This window comes from Condylura cristata, unplaced genomic scaffold, assembly GCF_000260355.1.
Source record: "Condylura cristata isolate star-nosed mole 26May11 unplaced genomic scaffold, ConCri1.0 scaffold00016, whole genome shotgun sequence".
Classification (NCBI taxonomy): Eukaryota; Metazoa; Chordata; class Mammalia; order Eulipotyphla; family Talpidae; genus Condylura; species Condylura cristata.
Window position 1 is genome coordinate 837,130 of NW_004567117.1, and position 22,196 is coordinate 859,325.

The 22,196-nt window shown below is 36.2% G+C and overlaps 1 protein-coding gene across 1 annotated transcript in view; it reads right to left on the reverse strand.

Annotated features, from left to right (window-relative positions):
• Window positions 1–22,196, reverse strand: part of LDLRAD4 (low density lipoprotein receptor class A domain containing 4) — a 486,732-nt gene that overhangs the window by 331,629 nt on the left and 132,907 nt on the right. The window lies entirely within an intron of this gene.

A 22,196-nucleotide genomic window follows, 5' to 3' on the forward strand; every position in this document is an offset into this window, starting at 1 on the left:
CATATATATATATTTACATCATCCTTCATGTGTACATATTTTCATCTCAGTTGTATTCCTCATGGACTTCCCACCACCAACTCATCCATGTGCTATCACCGTAGTCCCATGTGCTCTTCCCACCCCAGTCTTGATCCTATCCCCCTTTCCGCCCCTATAAGAATATGCAATGGAACAAAGTGTTTGTTCAAAAAATGGTACTGTGAAAACTATGTGCAAAAAATGAGGCTACATTAATACCTCACATCATACACAAAAACCAACTCAAATGGACTAAAGAACTAGACATAAGACCTGAAACCATAAAATATATGGAAGAAAATGGTGACAAAATACTACATTACATATACCTCACTAATATTTTTATGGATCTAACACCTAAAGCAAGGATAGTGAAGGAAGGGATAACAGCCAGGACTACATCAAATTAAGAGCATCTGTACAGAAAAAAAAAGACATTACACAAAACAAAGAGACCTCCCACTGATTGGGAGGAAATTTTTGTACACAATACTAATGAAAAAGGACTGATCACAAAGACATACAAAGAACTGACGAAACTCAACAAAAATAAAGTGAACAACCCATCAAAAAATGGGTAGAAGAGCAAAAAGACACTTCTCCAAAGAGGAAATCCAGATGACCAGCAGGCATATGAAAAAAATGTTCAGCATCACTTGTAATAAGGGAAATGGAAATCAAAACCATAATGAGATACCATCTCATACCAGTGAGAATGGCACATATTAAAACAAGGAACAATAAATGTTGGCAAAGATGTAGAGAAAAAGGAACTCTCCTACACTGCTGATGGGAATGCAAACTGGTACAACCACTATGGAAAGCTGTTTGGAGGTTTCGCAAAAGGCTAAAAATGGAATTTCCACTTGATCCAGCAATTCCTAGGTTTCTACCCAATGAACTAAAAAAACATTAATTCAAAAGGACACCTGCACTCTTATGTTTATTGCTGCACCATTAAGGATAGGTAAGATGTGGAATCAACCCAAATGTCCAAAAATAAATGACTGGATCAAGAAGATGTGGTATATATGCAATATTACTCAGCAATCAAAAAAGATAAACTCATGCCTTTTGCAGCAACATGGATGGAGTTGGAAGGGATCATACTTAGTGAAATAAGCCAGAAAGAAAAAGAAAAATACTGGATGGTATTTATTTATTCATAGCAGGAGTGTAAGTGACGGGAGGGTGAGGGGAGGGGGGTAGGAAGACGGAGAGAAAAACAAATGTAATAGAGTGAAAATGAAAACAATGAGTAACTATAAACCAGAAACATTTTATGGAGGCAGAAGGGGGAATGGGATGGGAACTGGGATGGGAAAAATGCACTGGACTGGACTGTGGTGATGGCACAAGGGTGAACTGGTGGTGGAAAGTCCATGGGGATTACAACTGAGATGAAAAAAATGTGCAAAATGAAGAAAAATGTAAAGAAAAAATTAAATATAATAATAGAATAAGATAAACTCATGCCTTTTGCAGCAGCATAGATGGAGCTGGAAGGGATCATGCTTAGTGAAACAAGCCAGAAAAATAAAGAATAATACTGGATGGTTTCATTCATAGCAGAAGTACAAAGGATCAGGGAAAAAAGCAATTGTTTTACATTTTTACATGAGAATTAAGATTATAAAGAATTCAAGCTTTATAAGACAAAAAACAATATTTATTTTGTTTTTGTTACAATACCTCTCCTGACACTACATATTTTATGACAGAAATGACAACTACTATTATCACCGTCAGCTGTCAAAACACATCCTGAAAGCCAAGGTCATAAGTCAACACTAACTCAAAGGCAATGTGAATAGTTAAAAATGCAAAACTATCCTCAAAGCTGACTCCTAGACTCCCCTGACATGATACATAACAGGTTTTGTTCTGTTTAAACAAAGCTCATTTTGGCACTGGGATAATTAAACCACATAGGCACCCTTGAGAAGCCTGCATTTAAAGTTCCACTATCATCTTTCTCTCATACAATTCTAAAGACTTTCTTTAAAGGAAGCATCTTGTACTCTAGCCAGCCACCTACCAACTCCCATTCCCCATACTTATTATTATTCTCAAATCTTTCTTCCAGATTAACCTGATAACTATAGCACAAAGAACTGGTTAGAAATATGAATAGTCTATTACATAAGTCAGATTTTCACATCTCAAGCAAAATTCAAAATTCAGTAGTTTTTCCAATTAAAGTCTCTCCTGAAACATAGAACTACCCAACAAGCTCAAATCCAGTGATCCACCTACCTCTCACCTAATATCATAATGGGAGTCAGAAGAACCACCCTCTCTTAACACAAATAAACATTAAGTTGCATTCAATAATTATATGTGATGTTTATCATCTTTACATTCCCTTTTTCTTTAGTATTGAATCAATTTCAATATTATCAAAATGTTTTCTGCTACTTAAACATTTAGAAATTTTTACTTGTTTTATTTAATTTGTGTTCTAAGATATCTTTATCTTTTCTACTTGGTTTCAGCTAGAAACTTCTGGATGAACACCTGAAGCAAAGCAGACTGAAATCTGAAGGTCACTGGAAAGGTATCCTGCCAGAGCAGTGATTTCAGAATCAAAGGGCAACACTAGTCCATTCTATAATGTTGCCAAGTTGCTGTCCAATCATACCTTGGTCTTCTGTGTCTCAGTTTCTTTTAAGTACAGATTTTATTGGCATACTGTAAAACTCCATGTATAAGGTCTATACAGACCTTGAAAGACTTTGAATGATAAGGTCACTAGAAGACTAAACTGTCACAAATGTATGACAGTAAAATCATGACTTCCATGGTAACAGATGAAGAAATGCTCCTGTACAAATTGTAAGAATGTCAGACTAGCACTCCTGACTGTCTCACACAACCTAGCACAATATAAAACTAGCCTCGAAAGAGATGCACACGTACAAGGCAAGCAAATATGAAAATTCAAAAGATGGACTCTCTTCTGCTCACAAGGAATTCTAAACACATCTTTGCCAAACCTCTGTAACAATCCCATATTTATATTCCCCTTGCTCATTAAATCACCACACAGTCGAGATGTGTTAATTATATCAAAGCCCAGACTCAAGAGCAGGCATGCCTGGCTCTGCAATGACTGACCAAGAGGAAACAATCAATGCCCATGAATAGCCACACAGTGTGGACTTGACATGAGCTATAAGGGGTCTTTAACGGGAAACATGCAACACATGACTTCTCATCCATCCACCTGTTAAAACAGGTCTTGCTCAGCTCTGTCAGCCTGGTCTTCACTACAGTGGTAACACCTGACATGAAGGTAGCAATGGCATCACGAAGACAACCCATGAAATTACATGCAATTAAACCAAGCCACTGAAAGAACTCACATGGAGAAGCCCATAAAGGTGATGTGCCTATCTTCTAGCACATTAAAAAAAAAGCAAAGCCAGCTCAGGGCCATAGTGTTTTCAGTTACCACATCTTAAGTGTAAGATGATTTCAGTTACCCTATCTGGAGTGTGAGACTTAGAACCATGGAAGCACTACCCAAAGTGAAGCATAGCAAGTAGCTCTTAAAATTTAAGGAAAGATGTACAGACTCTTCTTTAAATCCAATCTCTATCCCTTACTCAACATCACTGAAAGGAAAGTTGACATACTGTGTATACTAAAATGATGGGAGAAATGGGAACTTACATTCAGTAGTATATATAGATATAACTTAATTTTAATTCTTTATTGTAGTAACATTGGTTTGCATTATTGAGTTTTGGAAGTATAGGCTCTCCCCCTTTAGGTGTTGTCACCACAGTGTTCCCAACGCCAAACACCCAGAGTTCACCAATACAGTCCACCGTGCTCCCACACCATTTAGTTCTAGTTTCTCTCCATACCTTGCCCTCTGAAAAATTCAGTTCTATAGGCAGCTTAAAAGGGTTAGTTTTAGAGTTTGGTTGTATTTGACCTTTTATTTGGTTTCTCTATACTCCACATAAAAGTGACAACATCTGGTTTTTGTCTTTCTCCTTCTGAATGATTTCATTTAGCATAATCCCTTCCAGCTCCATCCAAGTTGCCACAAATGGCATGAGTTTATCTTTTCTGATTGCTGATTCCATTGTATATACATACCACATCTTGATCCACTCATCAGTTCTGGGGCATTTACATTGTTTCCATATCTTGACTAGTGTAATAATGCTGCTATAAGCATAGTAGTGCAGTTTCCTTTCAAATTAGAATTTTTGTGTTCTGTAGGTAGATATCAAGGTGTAGAATTGCTGGGTCATAGAATAAACCCACTTTCAGTATTTTTTTTTAAAGATTTATTTATTTATGCTCACAGAACTGGAGTACAGACCAGAGATGCAGGGGCAGTGAGAGGATTCACCAGAGACAGAGCAGGGAGTAGAACAGGCAGACTGATGAAGTACACTGCCGAAGGGAGCAGTGTGAGACAGGAGAAATCTGCTGCACCATATGGGCCACCTCCCTGGCTGGGTATCAAACTTGTGTTGAGGTGGTTGTGGCTAGTTTCCAGTGCTGCACTTTAGCCCACTGCACCACCAGGGAGGGCCACTTTCAATCTTCTGAGGAATCTCACAGTTATCTGCATAGTGGTTGGACCAGTCTGTATTCCCATCAACAGTGTAAGAGTCCTTGCTTTGTTGTTGTTGTTGTTGTTTGTTTGTTTGTTTAATATGGGCCACTCTTACAGGTATAATGTGGTATTTCACTGTCGTTTTGATTTGCATTTTCCTGATGTTAAGTGACGAGCATGTTTTCATGAGCCTTTTGGCCATCTGCTTGTCTTCCTTGGGCAAATGCCTATTCAATCGTTTTCAAGCCATTCTTTTGATAGGGCTGTTTTTTTTCCTTAATGTTGAACTGTATGACCTTTTCTTTTTGTTCAATTGTATGAATTCTTTGTAGATATTTGCTCTCAATCCCTTGTCAGATGCATTGTGTGCAAAGTCTTGATTATGTTTTCATCTATGTATTTTATATTGTAGATTCAGGTCTTACATCCAAGTCCTTTATCCATTTTGACTTAATTTTTGAGTATGGTGTGAGATAGTGGTCTAGTTTCCTTTGCCACACTCTTTTGCATGTAGCAAGCCAATTACTCCAAAACCATTTATTAAGGAGGTTTTCCTTGTTCCAGTGCATATTCTTCATTCCTTTATCATAGATCAGTTGTCCACACTCTTTTGCATGTAGCAAGCCAATTACTCCAAAAACATTTATTAAGGAGGTTTTCCTTGTTCCAGTGCATATTCTTCATTCCTTTATCATAGATCAGTTGTCCAAAAGTATGTTGTTTTATTTCTGGGCTCTCAATTTTATTCCATTGGTAGGTGTGTCAATTTTGTCCCAGTAATATGCTGTTTTACTTACTACAGGTATTATGGTAGAGTTTGAAGTCCAGGGGTGGGATATCTGCATTTTAGCTGTTCTGGTTTTGGTTTTGTTCTTTGTTCATAGAAATTTTGGTAATCATTGTTCAATTTCTTTAAAGATTGCCCCTGTGTTTTTATTGGGATTGTACTTAATCTATAAATTGCTTTGAGTAATGATCATTTTGATTGTTTTCAATTCACAAGCAGGAAATGTCCTTCCATATCTTTGTGGCTTCTCTTTCTTCTAACAAGATAGTGATAGATTTCCTTCTAAATACCCTTCACTTCCTTTGTTTAGTCTTATTCCCAGGTACATATGTACGTACTTATTCATTTATTTATTGGTGAGATTGTAAATGGGATAGATTTCTTCTTCTAGTTCATTATTATTTAAGAAGAGTAGCAGCTAATTTTTTCATGTTTATTTTATATCCTTACACTTTGAACTGGTTTATTGTTTTAATTAACTTTTCTGTAGATTTTAGGGTTCTCTGTATTAGCATATTATCTGAAAATGACTTATTTTTTCTCTCAATTTGGATTCCTTTTACAGTGTTCTCTTGCCTAATTGTTTGTAGATAGAACTCCTGAAAACTATGTCAAATAGTAATTCTGAGAGTGAACATCCTTGACTTTTACCAGATATTAGCAAAAAGACTATCAGTTTTTCCCCATTGTGAATGACACAAGCTCAGAATTTGTTATATATCACTTTTTATTATTTTAAAATATGTTCCATATGTTCCCCATGTTTCTTTTCTTTTGGCAGGAAGAAGTTAATTTTTACTTAATTAATTTATTTTAAAGTGAAGGACCATTGGGATATACCTTTCAGGTATTACTACCAAAATGCACCCACCACCAACTTGCCCATACTCTAACACCACAAACCACTATGCCTCCCTCCCTCCTGCCTGTTCCCTCTCCCACCCCTTCCCACTTTGGTGTCTCAGTTCTGTAGTCAGTTATCAAGGGTTAATTTTTCAGCTGCTTTTATCTAACTATTAATTTAATTACTTTATATTGTCTGCATATTAGTGACACCATCTAGTGTTTATCTTTCTCCTTCTGGCTAATTTTGCTTAGCATTATCCTTGCAAGCTCCATCCATGTTGCCTCAAATGGCATGATCTTTTTGGATCACTGTGTAGTATTCCATTATGTTCATATACCACATCTTATTTATCCAATCATTTGTTGTGGGGCACTTTGGTTGTTTCCATAATTTAGCTACAGTAAAAGTGCTGAAACAAACATAGAATGCAACTTTCCTTTCAAATTAGTGTTTTGGAATTTTGGATATAGATGGCTAGAGGTGGAAATACTAGGCAGATCCACATTTAATGTTTTGAGACAATTTATACTGCTTTCCATAAGAGCTTGTGCCCAACTTTTCAAGTGTTTACATTATGAATGGATGCTGAATCTTATCAGATTCTTTTTCAGCATTTATTTACATAATTATGTGGTATTTTCTTTCACTATATTGATGTGGTCAATTCCGTTTTCAGATATTAAATCATCCTCATGTTCCTGCTATTATAAATCCCATCTGGTTAAGGTGTATAACCATTTTAATGCATTGGTGGACCCAGTTTGAAAAGATTTGATGCATCTGTGTTCAATTTTTTGTTTGCAAAGATTTTAGCTTCCGTGTTCAATAGGGAGATTGGCCTATCATTTTCTTTTTTGTGTTATCTTTACTTGGTTTTGGTATTAGCATAATATTGGCTTCTAAAACATGACTGAAAATAATTCCTTCTTTCTCAGTTTTTTGAAAAAATCTGAGCAGATATTAGTTTGTCTTTGAATAGTTAGCACAAACCCTCTTGCAATGCTGTCTCATCCTGGTGAGACTTTGACTACTATTTCAGTTTCCCTACTTGTGATCAGTCTATTCGGGTTTTCTATTTCTCCCCTACTCAGTACTGAATGATTATACAATCGTAAGAATTTATCCATCTCTTCTAGTTTATTGAATTTATTAGCATACATATGTTCATAACAGTCTTTTATTACCATCTGAGTTGCTGCAGTGTCTGTTGTAACTTCTCATCTTTCACTTCTGATCCCACTTATTTGCTTTTTCCCTTATTTCCCTTATTTTCTTAGTGAGCCAAACTAGATGTCTAATTTTGTTTATTTTTTAAAAGAATTAGCTTTAGTTTCATTAAGCTTTTGAATTATGTTGTTTTACTTCTAGTCCATTTATTTCTGCTCTATTATTATTTCCTTCTACTGGCTTTTGGCTTTGCTTATAAAAGTATATTTGATACATTTTATTTTCTCATAATTTATACATTCATATATATCCTAAGGTTAGTGAACAAAGGAAGGGAAGTCCTTTGGCCATAATAAGGATCATGACAACCAATGGGCTCTCTTCACTGGGGTTGCTATGTTGCCCTGAACTTTAAACATGTGCTACCATACCCCAATCCTCCCTCACACACCAAAATCTACAATGGTCATTCAACATCTAAATATTTGGTGCAATGACTAAAAGCAATTCTTCATGTAAAATTTGGTGGGATTATTATAGTCATTTCCCACCCATGTCCCTCTTCCTCTGGGGAAAAAGGGAGCAAATAAGTTGGAGGATAGAGTAGAAGATGAGAGACAGAAAAATAGCTGAAATTCTCTCTAGGACAGGAAAAAGGTACGTTCATATACATTCTCACTTTCACAGTGAAAAAAATAAGGAGCACCAATCTTCTGATTTTACTGTTTCCACTCCTGAGAGGTCTTATCTGAGAAGGTATACAATCTCCCACCTTTTTTACCTTTTGAATAATGATACTGAGTATCATTTCCTTTTGAGTTAAATTATTTTTGTAAATAAATTTTAATAGCCAATACATTTAAGAACAGAAATTGGATTATTCACTATATTTCCTTGTGTGTGTGGTTTTTTTTCCAACTATACCTGGTTATTTTTTATGTATTACTTAGACACCTCATGACAAAATATTTCAGGGATATTTTATTATATGTACATCTTGATATCTGTAACAGTGGCCCAAGATCTAATCAGATAAAGTCCATGATAACACTATGGGTGAAAATTAATAGGATTGTCATTAACAAATATGGGTAACTGTCCTTGCTGGATACATTGCAATATTAAATATTACCTTACCCATATTTTTTGCTACAAATATAATTAGGTTAAATTTTCCTGAGATAAGATTACACATTTTTTTCCTGAAAGAGAAGTTCCTCAAGATACTTTATTCTTATCTGACCCTAAAATAAAACTGTTTTCAAAGTGTGTCAGAGATACGGTTTTTTCTCCAGTGAAAACAAATGAAATTACTAGTTGGAAAGCAAAAAACTTGAACTTTACTCCATGAACCCACCTACAGTTTGCATTCTCTTGTTCCATAAGATGCTGAAAACACCTCAGTTGCATTAATTCTCCTTTTGAAGTAGTTCAAATGAAACTATTCAATTTCCAACAATGAAAATTTTGAGTTAGCCCAGTGAAGCCTACTCTATCCATTGAAAAGTCCTAAAAAAGTAACCTAGTCTCATTAAGCAACCTTAGTACTCAGATTATGTTCTTAAAATACAATTTCCCACTTAAAGAAAGCAGGACTTATTTTGAAAAATGTCTGACTGCATATCCAGTGCAGAAAATGTACAGAATGAGGCTATAACATCTGAACATATCAGACAAAAAATAACACATTAAAGACTGCTAGATTCATGTCAAAAGACCACAAAGACAACTGAAAGAGGTTCTCAGTGGTTAAGAATAGTAATAACTGTTAGGAACTAAAACTCATTTGTTTAAATCTATCAGTTCATAATTACATTTTAGAAACTATAGAATAGAATAATGAATAGAAACAATCAATTATCTTTGAAGATGATAAGGAAACTTGGTGATGAAAGGAAAATATCAAGTACTTAAATGAACTGTATTTCTGTTCTATACTGTAGCCAAACAGTAAATTAGGGGTAGTAACCCCTTACAAAAATGTTCCAGTCTATAAGTAAAGACAAGATAACAGAATTACATGACCAATTTAGAGGCCTCAACAAATTAATGAAGCTAGGAAGACAACACTGGAAGAAAAAAAAACTATGAAGAAGCACATGATGCAGCTGACCTCTCCTGACCCCACCTGCTGCTCCCCTTAGCAGTGGACTTGTCAGTCGGCCTGTTCTGCTCTCCACTCTGACTCTAGTGAGTCCTCTCACCACCTTTGCACCTCTGGCCTGCCTGTACCACAGCTCTGTATGCATAAATACATAAATCTTTAAAAAAGGTAATAACCCTGAATAACATCATCAGATTTCTCAGCAAAAACCTGATGGGTCAGAAGATAGTGCAAGTAAAGGGGCGGGGGGTTGACAACCTGAATTCTGTATCAGGAAAAACTGCCTGGTTTAAAAATGAGGGAGATATTAAGACATTCCCAAATGAATACGAGCTAAGGGAGTTTATTTCCACTAGCCCTACACTACAAGAAATGCTAACTTAAAATAAAAGCCATTAAAAATAGTTATAAAGTGGCCCTCCCTGGTGGTGCAGCGGGTTAAAGCACAGCACTAAGAAGTTTAAGTCACTTCCGCATGAGTTCGATTCCCGCCTGCCCCAGAGATGACCACATGGCACGGCAGACCTCTCCTGACCCGCCCGCTGCTCCCCTCAGCAGTGTACTTCGTCAATCTGCCTGTTCTGCTCCCCACTCTGTCTCTGGTGAAGCCTCTCACCGCCCCTAAGCCTCTGGCCTGTACCCCAGTTCTGTATGCACAAATAAATAAATCTTTAAAAAAAAAAAAAAAGTTATAGGGCCCTCCCTGGTGGTGCAGCGGGTTAAAGCACAGCACTAAGAAGTTTAAGTCACTTCCGCATGAGTTCGATTCCCGCCTGCCCCAGAGATGACCACATGGCACGGCAGACCTCTCCTGACCCGCCCGCTGCTCCCCTCAGCAGTGTACTTCGTCCATCTGCTGTTCTGCTCCCCACTCTGTCTCTCGTGAATCCTCTCACCGCCCCTGCGCCTCTGGTCTGTCCCCCAGTCTGGATGCATAAATAATCTTCTTAAAAAAAGTTATGAAGCTATGTTAAATGGTACAAAATATAGAAAGATGCAACTTGTGAGATTTACAACAAATTACAGAAGATTAAAAACTAACAGTATTTATATGCAATTGAGGTTAGATTGTTATCAGTTTTAAATAGGTTTTTATAACTTTAAGATATTATATGTAAGCCCTCTGGAATCAACAAAAACAAATTTATTGAAATATACAAAAGTAAATTTTAAGGGCATTAAAACATGCCACTATAAAAAAAATCAATTTAACACAGTAATAATGGAGGAAATGCAATAAAAAGGAACAGAAAACAAAATTTTAAAAACCCTTTTCTATAGTAAATAGATTTAATCCTCCAATCGAAAGATAGAGTTTGGTAGTTTTTTAAAATTTAAGAAAGAAAATCTAACTACATCTTTCTACAAGAAACTCTTTGCATTAAATGATACATATAATTTTAAAGGGAAAGAACAGGAAAAAAATTATTCAACACAAATATAAATGAAACGAGAACAGAAATGGCTATACTGGTATCAGAAGAAAATATACACTAACTGAAAAACTGTTAAAGTGACAAAGAAAAACATTATATACTGGTAAGTGTAAATAAACCAAGAAAGTATGAAAATTATAAAAATACATAAACCAAACTCTAAAGGTCAATAATTTATGAAGCTGTAGTGATAGAATTAAAGAGAAAACTTAGATAGCTATACAATAATAAAAAACTTCAGTGTCCTAATTTCAATGACTTCAAAGAAGGTCATAAGAAAAAAGAAAGGGCCTCCCTAGTGGTGAAAGGGGTTAAAGCCAGCACTATGAAACTATCCAAGCCACTGCAGCATGAGTTTGATCCCCAGGCAGGGAGCTGACCCACATGGTGCAGCAGACCTCTCTTGTCTTGCCTGCTGCTCCACCCAGCAGTGTATTTCACTCAATCTGCCTGTTCTGTCCCCATTCTATCTCTCATGAGTCCTCTCAATTCCCAACCCTTCCCCTGCACCTCTTGACTCTAACCCCAATTCTTGTATTCATAAGTAAATAAATCTTAAAGCCAAAAAGAAGACCTGAACACTACAGATCAATTTTACCCCAAGAGAATACACAGTTTCTACAAGTACACATGAAATACTCTTTAGGGTACATAATATTTGTTAGGTCACAAAACAAGTCAATGACTCTTAAAAGCCTGAAATTGCCAAAGCATGTTTCCACTCACAATGAGAAAATAGAAATAAATACCAGAGAAAAGTAACAACTACATGTCTGTCTGTGTAGTTTTCAACCTAAATATAAACAACCTAAATTCTAAACAACCAATGGATTAAAAAAGAGATAAAAAGAAATTAGAAAATATTTTTAGGTTAATAAATATTATTAAACTATCAAGATTTTAAAAATCTAACAAAGCAGTGGTAGAAGTAAATTTATAGTTTTAAACATTTACATTAAAAAAGATGATCTAAACTTAACAAGTTAATTTCATATCATAAAAAACTAGGAAAATAGGGCCCTCCATAGTGGCACAGCAGGTAAATGCAGCACTAAGAAGCTAAAGCCACTTCAGCATGAGTTCAATCCCCAGCCCTGGAGGTGACCCACATGGCACTGCAGGCCTCTCCTGACTCGCCCGCTGCTCGCCTTAGCAGCAGACTTCGTCAGTCGGCCTGTTCTGCTCCCCACCCTGTCTTTGGTGAATCCTCTCACTGCCCCTGCATCTCTAGCCTATACACTAGTTCCATATGCATAAATAAATAAATCTTTAAAAAAAAAAAAAACTAGGAAAATAAAAACAAAGTCCAAAGCTACAAGGTAGGAAAGAAATAATGAAGATTAGAGATAAATTAGCTAGCTAACAGATGAACCAAAAGTTGGTTCTTTTAAAACAGAAACAAAATTGTTAAACCTTTAGCTAGACTAGCCAAGAAAGAAAGGAATCAAATTACTAAAAGCATAAATTAAAGTAGTAACATTTTTCAGAAGTAAGTAGTACTGATTTTACAGAAATCAAAAGGACTATAGGAGTGTTTTAGGAAAAATTCAATGCCACAAACTGGCTACCTTCAAGAAATGGACAAATTCCAAGAAACACAAAACTTACCCAAAACTAAATCATGAAGAAATAGAATATCTCAATAGTCATACCACACAGTAAGGCAACTGAACCAATCCTCAAAAACAGCCATGAAAGTAAAGTCCAGAAACAGATATTTTACTGTTAAAGTATAACAAGCACTTGCAGAATAATCCCTCTTTGAAAATATTTAAGAAAAAGACCACTTCCTTTCCCAAAGCCAATGATACTATAAAAAAAAGAACTACTGACCTATATCTCTGATGAAGTCTGATGCATTAAATCCTCAACAAAATGAATTTTAAAGTACATTAAAAAGATTGTATAACATGATGAAACAGAATTCACTCCTTGAGTGAAAGGATAATTTAACACACCCACAAAAAAATCAATGAATGTACATTAACAAAATTAAGGGAGAAACTACATGGCTATCTCAACTGATACAAAAGCATTTGAAAAAATTCAATACCCATTCATGATAAATCACTTAAATAGGAACAGAAGGTAATGAATACAAAATTTAAAGGCCATTTATGAAAAGCTTACAACTATTATGATTCTCAAAAGTGAGAGAGTGGAAGCTTTTCCTCTAATATTATGAGTAATACAAGAATGCATACTTTTACCACTATCTTCAACATTGTGCCAAAAGTCCTAGTAAGCAATCTATCAAGAAAAAGAAATAAAAGGCATTAAAATTGGAAAGGAAGACATAAAATTATGCGTTTACAAAGGACAGAATCCTTTATGTGGAAAATCTTCAAGATTCCACATGAGCAAAAAAAAACTTATAGATGAATACTGGAAAAGTTGCCAGAAACAGTCAACATACAAAAAATCAGTCACATAACTATACACTAACAATAATCAAAATAAAAAGGAAACTAAGAAACTTCTATTTATAAGAACAACATAAATAACAAAAGTTAGAAATAAAATTACAATGGGTACACTGAAAAGTAAAACTTTTTGCTAAAGAAATAAAAGAGAATTTCAATCAATTTGAAGACTAAAGGTTGTATAAAAGACCTAATATTGTTGGCGGACTCCCTGGTGGCCTAGAGGTTAAGTCTCAGCACTATCACATCTATGACCTCAGTTTAATCCCCTGCTAGGGAGCTGACCCACATGGTACAGCAGACCTCTCCTGCTCACCTTTAGAACTCCCTTTAGCAGTGTATTCCAGTAAATCTGCCTTCTCTGCTCCCCACTCTGTCTCTGGTGAATCCTTTCACCCCCATACCTCTGGCCTATACCCCAGATCTTCTCACAAAAATAAAAAGAAATCAAAGACTTAATTGTATTAATATATCAATACTACCAAAAATAATCTAGCGAATCAATATCCATCAAAATGTCAACAATACTTTTGCATTGTTGATCTAATCTACATTCATGCTGAATATTAAGGGACCCTGAAAAGCCAAAACAATCTTCAAAAACAGCAGAAAATTGGAGGTTTCAGACTTCCTCATTTCAAAACTTCTACAAAGTTACAGTTGTATGGTACTGGCATTAAAGCTATCTATAAGCCAATGGAATAGAGATTCTAGGCCATTTAATGGGCAAAGACACAAACTTTTCAACAAATAGACTGGGAAAATTAAATATTTACTCACAAAACAAATTAAATTGGACCCTTACCTTATACCAAATACAAAAATTAACTAAAAATTAATCGAACCTAAATATAGAGTTACAACTATCTCTTAAGACAAAACAGTAATGGAACAGAGAGAAAAGTTTCATGACATTGGATTTGTCAATGACTTCTTAGGTAAAACATCAAAACACAGGAGACAAAAGAATAAACAAATAAGATTTTAATAGAATTAAAAACATTGTGTGTCAAAGAACACTATCATGAGAGTGAAAAAGCCACATATAGAATTGGAGAAAATAAGTCAATTTATATACCCAATGAGTAATTAATATTCAAAATATATTAGAATCCTAATACTTAAAAACAAACAGAAGATCATTCAACCTGATTAAAACATGGACAAAGTGTTTGAAGAGCCATTTCTCTAAGATACAAGAAAAGCCATTAAGTACATGAAAAGATATTCAACATTACAAATCATGAGGAAAATACCCATCAAAACCATGAGATACCATTTCACACTCATCAGAGAGAGGAAGAGAAAATCAGGGAAGGAGGGAAGAGGGAAGGAAAGAAGGAACGAACGAATGAATGAACGAATAAAGGAAGGTAGGGAATACACTAATGGACACAGAAATGCTGCTCCTAGTATGAAAAAGTGAAACATCCCAAGTACTCTTCAAAGGATAAATGGAAATACGAAATTCAGTATTAGGGCCCTCCCTGGTGGCACAACGGGTTAGGACACAGCGCTGCAAGCTGGCCACAGCTGCTTCAGTGCAAGTTAGATCACCCATCCCGGAGGAGATCCACATGGCGCCACAGATCTCTCCTGCCCCACCCATTGCTCCCCTCAGCAGTGTGATTTGTCAGTTGGCCTGTTCTGCTCCCCACTCTGTCTCTGGTGAATCCTCTCTCTGTACTGTACCCCAGTTCTGTTTGCATAAATAAGTCTTTAAAAAAAAGAAAGAAAGAATACATTGAAAACTGAAGACATTACCAGTTCAAAGAGCAGTTACTAAAGACAAATGATATATGATACCTCGCATATGAAGTACCAAGAGTAGACAAACTCATAGAGGCAAAGCAGAATGATAGCTGTCAAGGAGTCTGGTGAGGAGGAAATGGGAACTTAGTGTTTAATGGGAACAGAGTTTCAGTTTGTGAGAAGAAAAAGTTCTGGAAATAGTAGTGCTTGGTGTACAATGTTATAATAAGAGAATACTACAATAAGCAATAAGTATATGTGTTTAATTAATGGAACTATACAATTAAAAATAATTAAAATGACAGATTGTTACATATATATGTAACCATAATATAAAACTCCAATTAAAAGAACACTTGTAATGGTTATCTTTAGGAAATGAAAGTGATATTTATTTCCTTAAAGATGTTTATTATCTGTATTTTCAAGATAACCTTACAACCTCATTAATAAAATAAGTTTTATTTACAAAAAAGAAAATCAATTACATTTTTATTATTCTGGTTATTGTATTATTCTCACTATCTGTACTTTTATTCATGTTTTTTATTTTTGCATTTTATCTTCATATATGAAAAAAAGTTTAGGAAAGATATAAAATCTAAACAAATTTAAAGAGATAATGTGTTCACCACATAATGATTAGTTATTTAAGTCATTTATTAATCAGAGAATGTTATTCCCTGTTGTAATTGCAAAATATTCCTGGAAATAGGTATAACAACGCTATCAAATTTCTTACCAATATATATCCTTCCATGTGACAGGTATTATAAATTAAGCATAAAAATAGTTTACAAACTCTTAAAAGACATGGCTCTTTCCTCATCTAACCCTAAAGCAAATCCCCAAGTTTCCAACATACTACTGTCTTCTCCAAAGGAGAATATAGAAAGTAATATTTTGAAACACTACCCTGTCCCCTGTGTACACACTAAGAATCCCACAGATCTAAGACAGATAAAACCAACACACACACACATACATCAGAATTTGTATATAAGGCTAATATGCTCAAACAATTTAATTTAATCCTGTGATGATCTTAAGTATTAGCAATTAAGCCTTTTATTTTCATAAAGAGTAAAAGCACCAACAATCTCGGCAAAATAAACTGTGTTCTTCACAGAAATGCAAAGATGGTGAACATTGCACAGATCAATTCTATTTTCACAAGAGACTTATCTTTAGAGAATAAACAAATGTGTGAGAGTAACCTTTACCCTCTCAGAGATATCCACAAACAAATCCACCTACGCTGTATCAAGAAGGGGACAGCAATGTTCAAGGCTGAGGATCCTGACAAGAGTCAACAGCAGCAAGTACTATTTTTAGACCCCTCTCTTTCTGGAAGCTCAGCCACACTCCACATTTGAAATTGGACATAAGATAAGAAATCTGACTAGAGATTCCCTCAAATAAAAAAAGGGGGGACACTTACTATATTAGTGAGTTCATTTCTGAAAAGGAAAGATTAAAGGAGGATAGAAAGTAAAAATAATGCAAAACACTATGGTATTTAAAGAAGTGCACTAAATATATGGGGTAAGAACAGAGGAAGAAAAATAAGGAGGAAACTGTAAGTTACAGAAGATCACAAAGTTCTTACTGTTCTACTAAATTAAGGTTCAAAATTCTTCTCAGTCCATTACTTGCTATTTAGATACATCTACCTCTGTGACAAACATTCAATGAAGATAATTTCTTTAACTATATTAACTATTCAGTCATTTATTTTCATTCCTGAATAAACGCCAGGCTATTAAACTGGGTTGAAGACTCACTCTGCTTACTGCTGGGTGACAGTGATACAATTACTTAACCTTTGTGAAACTATTTTTATTACCCATAATAATCAAACAACATTTTCTTCTCCCATGGATGACAAAAAAAAATTGTATGAAATTCTCAAACTCCATTTTCCATGGAACTGGAGATTTATATAATCTACAGACTTCAAAATACCTACAAGGACTGCCAAAGACAGCTGAGACTATTCATGTTCCAAAGCACATGAGGAAATAAGGAAGAGAAGCACAGAGAATAAAGGGATTAAGCACATAAAGTACATAAGCATCATCACAAACTTAAGCAAACTTACAGATGAAGAACACATCTTGGAGAACAGAGCTATATTCCTTAATTGCAAAAATAGGTGGCACTAACACTCCAGGACCGATATAGGATCAAAGAATCAGAAAAGATGGAACTGCTTTCAAAAAAGCTCATGATGGTGGGCCCTCCCTGGTGGCGCAGTGGGTTAAAGCACAGCATTGAAAAGCTAACGCTACTTCAGCATGAGTTCCATCCCTGCCAGGGAGGTGATCCACACGGCAAGGCAGACCTCTCCTGACCCACCCGCTGCTCCCCTCAGCAGTGTGCTTTGTCGTAGACCTGTTCTGCTCCTCATTCTGTCTCTGGTGAATCCTTTCACCACCCCTGCACCTCTGGCCTCTACCCCAGTTATGTATGCATAAATAAATAAATCTTTAAAAAAATAAAAATAAAAATAAATCTCATGATGTAACCCAAAAATCTCATGGATGAACCATATTTGTAGGAAAGAACCCACTTCCTGCTGCAGTAGAAATGGAAAGAAGCTCTAGATTGTGACACCTAGAAAGTTACCGTGGTAGCTTCTCCATACCGCGATTCCTCTTATAAGAAAACTCATCTTGAAAACCCATTCAACAGTAGTTAAAGTAGAACTAGAAAATACAAAGATAAGGGGAAAAAAATAATCAAACTTACCAAAAAACAATTTCTAGAATATTGCATTGATTCAATGAAGGCAGTGATTAAACATTTTTTTTTTATTTGTACATACAGAACTGGGGTATAGGCCAGAGGCTCAGGGGTGGCGAGAAGTTTCATCAGAGACAGAGCAGGGAGCAAAACAGGCAGATCGATGAAGTACACTGCTGAGGGCAGCAGCGGGCAGGTCAGGAGAGGTCTGCCGCGCCATATGGTCACCTCCTGGGCAGGCAGGAATCGAACTCATGCAGAAGTGGCTTTAGCTTCTCAGTGCTGTGCTTTAACCCGCTGCGCCACCAGGGAGGGCCAGATTAAACATTTTTAATAGATTTTTAAAAGCTAAATGGGTATCACAGCTCAGAAAAGCATGGAGTTGGGGCCATAAAGACAAATATAAGAACTCAAGGAAGAAAATAAAGAAAAGGAGTAAACAGAACTTTTTTTATTAGAGGATAAAAAGACACAAATATTAAAATGAACTTAAAAAGCAAAGGAAGTAGCAGAAGATAAGGATTGAAAAACAAGCAAATGAAACTGCACTAAGAAAGACTTAAGAGAAATCCTTATGTAAAAAAAAAAAAAAAAAAAGTTTACAAGACACAATAGAAACAATGTTCCGAGGAAGGGGAACCCAGAAACAGTAGGACAGGAGGCCAGGCAGATGGCCCAGCTGGGAAAGTTTAGCCCTTGCAGCCTGGCAGGACCCAGAATAGAAGAATGGAACTGCAGGCACCCATGATGTGATAGGCTTTATCAGACCCCACCAAGCTGCAGCATGAGACCTCAAGCAGGGGTATAGGTGGTAGGCCCCAGGTGAGTCTAGTGAGTCTAGGGACCAAACCTGGAAGTAGCCCGTAACGCGCAAGCAGTGGAGCAGGGCCTGTCAAGGGGCACTGACAACACAGGTCCAAGCAGAGGCAATAGGTCTTGGTGTTCACTACATGTGGCTCTCGAAATGACAGGTCAAAGAGACACTTTTGGGAGAGAGTCTCATAGACAACTGTGGAATTCATTATCCCTTGTACTGTTGAGACCAGTGAAGACTTCAAAAGGATTTGTGCTACATTAAACAGAAGGAGGCGGAGAGAGGGCTCTATCGGTTATGGTCTAGACTAGGGAACACTGGTGACAGAGCTTTCACTCAGTCAGAAACATGAGAGAAAAGGGGGTGGATGCTATGTGGAGAAATACTCCCCTGAAAAAGGGGGCATCTTTGTGAAAGGGTCGAAGTGCTTCATACAGACTAAGACCCTAGGAAATATGATAGCACATCAGGCATTCTGACCTGAGCCATATCCCTTTCCAAGCCCTAGGAAAAGTGCTTTCCTTATGTGACAAGTTGAGAGAAGAGGGGCTGCCAAGTTATTCATCCCAAACCCAAAGGAAGAATGTCAGAGATGCCATAAAAAAAAAATATAGCTAACCTCACCCCAACTCATACACAGCAACATCTGGATTCTGCCTTCCCCAACCTGCTGGCTCAGCAACTATAAAACAAACTTAAGTACATGCAGAAGTCACCAAAGATCAAAAGAAGTAAGTGGGCAGGTAAAAAAATTAATATATACAAGGACATCACCTGTGTGAAAAGTAAAATACTTCAGCCCCTACGTTATTGTTAAAGATACTTAAAACAATAATATAGAGAGAAATCAAATAGTAAGTGGGCACATATACCACATGCTAAGTCAAGGAAGTATAGATGCACCAAATGAGAACTCTCCAGAATGCAAACATACAAAAAAAGACGAAAATGAATCTCACTATCAGATAGAGTTCAAGACTGCTATGTTTAAAAAAAAAAAATCAGAAAAGTAAGACATTCAGAAAAGCATGTCAAAGTAATGCAAGAGAAATCAGAAAGGCAAGCCATAGAAACATAAGAAAACTCAGAAAAGCTGATTAAGAGATAAAACAAAATTAAGAAAAACAAATTAATGAGCTCCAAAATAAAAATTATGAGGCAGTAGAAATTGAAGTTTGTTTTTTTTTTAAGATTTATTTATTTATGCATACAGAACTGGTGTACAGGCCAGACACTCGGAGGCAGTGAGTGGATTCACCAGAGACAGAGTGGGGAGCAGAATAGGCAGATCAACAAAATACACTGCTGAGGGGAGCAACAGGTAGGCCAGGAGAGGTCTGCCGTGCCATGTGGGTCACCTCGGGTGCAGGGATGAAGCTCATGCTGAAGTGGCCTTAGCTTCCTAGCGCTGTGCTTTAAACTCACTGCACCACCAGGAAGGGCCTGAAATTGAAATTTTAAAGAAGAAAATATCTGAAGTTTAGCAGGTAAAGAGCTTAAACTCAATAAATGAGATCCACAATTTTAGAAGAAGCTATGTATTGATAAATTAAATAGATCAGTTACCTCAAAGAAATTATTACATAAATGACACATGTGGAAGAGAGAAAAACAAGATTTAAAAAAAAACTAGAAGAGGAAATTTGTGAACATCTAAAAACATAAAAAGAAAACATAAGGATAATGGGTTTCCCAGAAGGGAAAAGAGGGAAAGGAGACAGAACCAATTCCAAGGAATATTAGGGGAAATTTTCCTACAACCAGGAAAGAAATCAAATGTAGCAGTTTATGAAGCTAAAAGAACATGTGGTAACCTAACTCAGCAAGATGTACACCAGAAAACTACTGTTAAAACAATTCAAAGTACAAAACAAAGAATATTGAAAGCAGCTGGGGCGGGGGGAAAGAAGAGAAGAGAATTCTATAGATTTCTCAATGGAAACTATAGGAAAGAAGAGAAAAGAAGAGAATGGATACTCACAGATTAAAAACTACCAGTCAAAAAAAACTACATACTGCAAGATTCTCTTTCAGATATTGGGGAGAAATAAATGCATTCATTGACAAAGAATAACTAGAAGAGTTTGCAAATGCTACTCTTTTGTACCAAACTATGTAAGATAATCACTAACAAATCTAAATAATGATCACAATACAAAAGTGGTAATAAATAGTGGTATTATTGTTTTATAATAAATCAGTAATATACTAAGTAAAATGTCTTCTGAGTTTTGTAAAGAATCTTGCAAATTATTCAAACCTGGAAACCTCTAATTTATATAGTCACTGTCAGGGTCACAGGTAAATAGCCAGGGCTTGGAATTTTGGCATCTGAAGTGCTGGAACATCTTGGGAGACTGAGCCCTTTACTTGTGGGTAGACAGTATCAGAAATGAGATGAATTTTTAGATACCCTATTAGTGTCTAAAAATTGTTTACTGGTATGGAGGAAGCTTCCATATACACTAACATTAGAATTGGGTTCAGCAATAAACTCAGGTATTAAAATGTTATTAAAGCTGTTGTAATTAATAAATTATATAAAGAATTATTAAAATGTGAGACCAATAAATCAGAACTAGACAAAAATGCAAGTGGTAATAAATTATATTTTTTAAAAAGCATTTCAAATCAGTGAAAATGAACTAATTGCAAAACTACCTAGGGTAAAAAAATCCTACATCAATAAGACTTATACCACAATAAGATAAATTGCAAATAGGTCAAATGTTATAAACAAAAAGGGTGCTATACAAGTAACAAGGCACATTGGGCTCTCCCTGGTGGTGCAACGGGTTAAGGCACCACATTATGAAGCTCTCCAAAGCCACTGCAGCACTAATTCGATCCCCAGCCAGGGAGCTGACCCACATGGTGTGGCAGACCTCTCCAACCCCACCCTCTGCTCCTCTCAGCCTATTCTGCTCCCCTCTCTGTCTGCTCCCCACTTTGTCTGCTCTGTTCTGCTCCAATCTGCCTGTTCTGCTCCCCATTCTGTCTCTGATGAATCCTCTCACCCCCTACACCTCTGACATGTACCACAGTTCTGTAAGCATAAATAAATAACCTCTTTTTTAAAAAAAATGATAATAAGACACATTAGGAAAAGTCCTTTATGACTTCTTAAGCTTCTCCTAACTATGATTCTAAATCTAGAGGTCATAAAAGGAAAACTTTTGATAGACTGATAGATTTGATTACATGAAAACAAAAACTGAAGTGGAGAAGGGAAGAAATCCACAAAGCACAGTGATGACAGCCCAAAAGCAAAGCAAGTAGGGGTGTCTGGCCTGTGATACCCCTCCAATGGAATTCCGGTAAGACCCATCAAGAGGAATCTTTCTCCAAAAGGTCATCCTGTTGTCTTCAGGCAATTTCAGAGATCTCATTTCCAGAATCTCCAGTTTCTCAATATTCATTGGCCACTCCTATTACTTTAAAACAAGCTCAGGTGAGGGAATCAGCGATTGTGGAGTTACCAGAAGGGAACTCCCGGGAAAACCCGGACCACTGGAATCCGC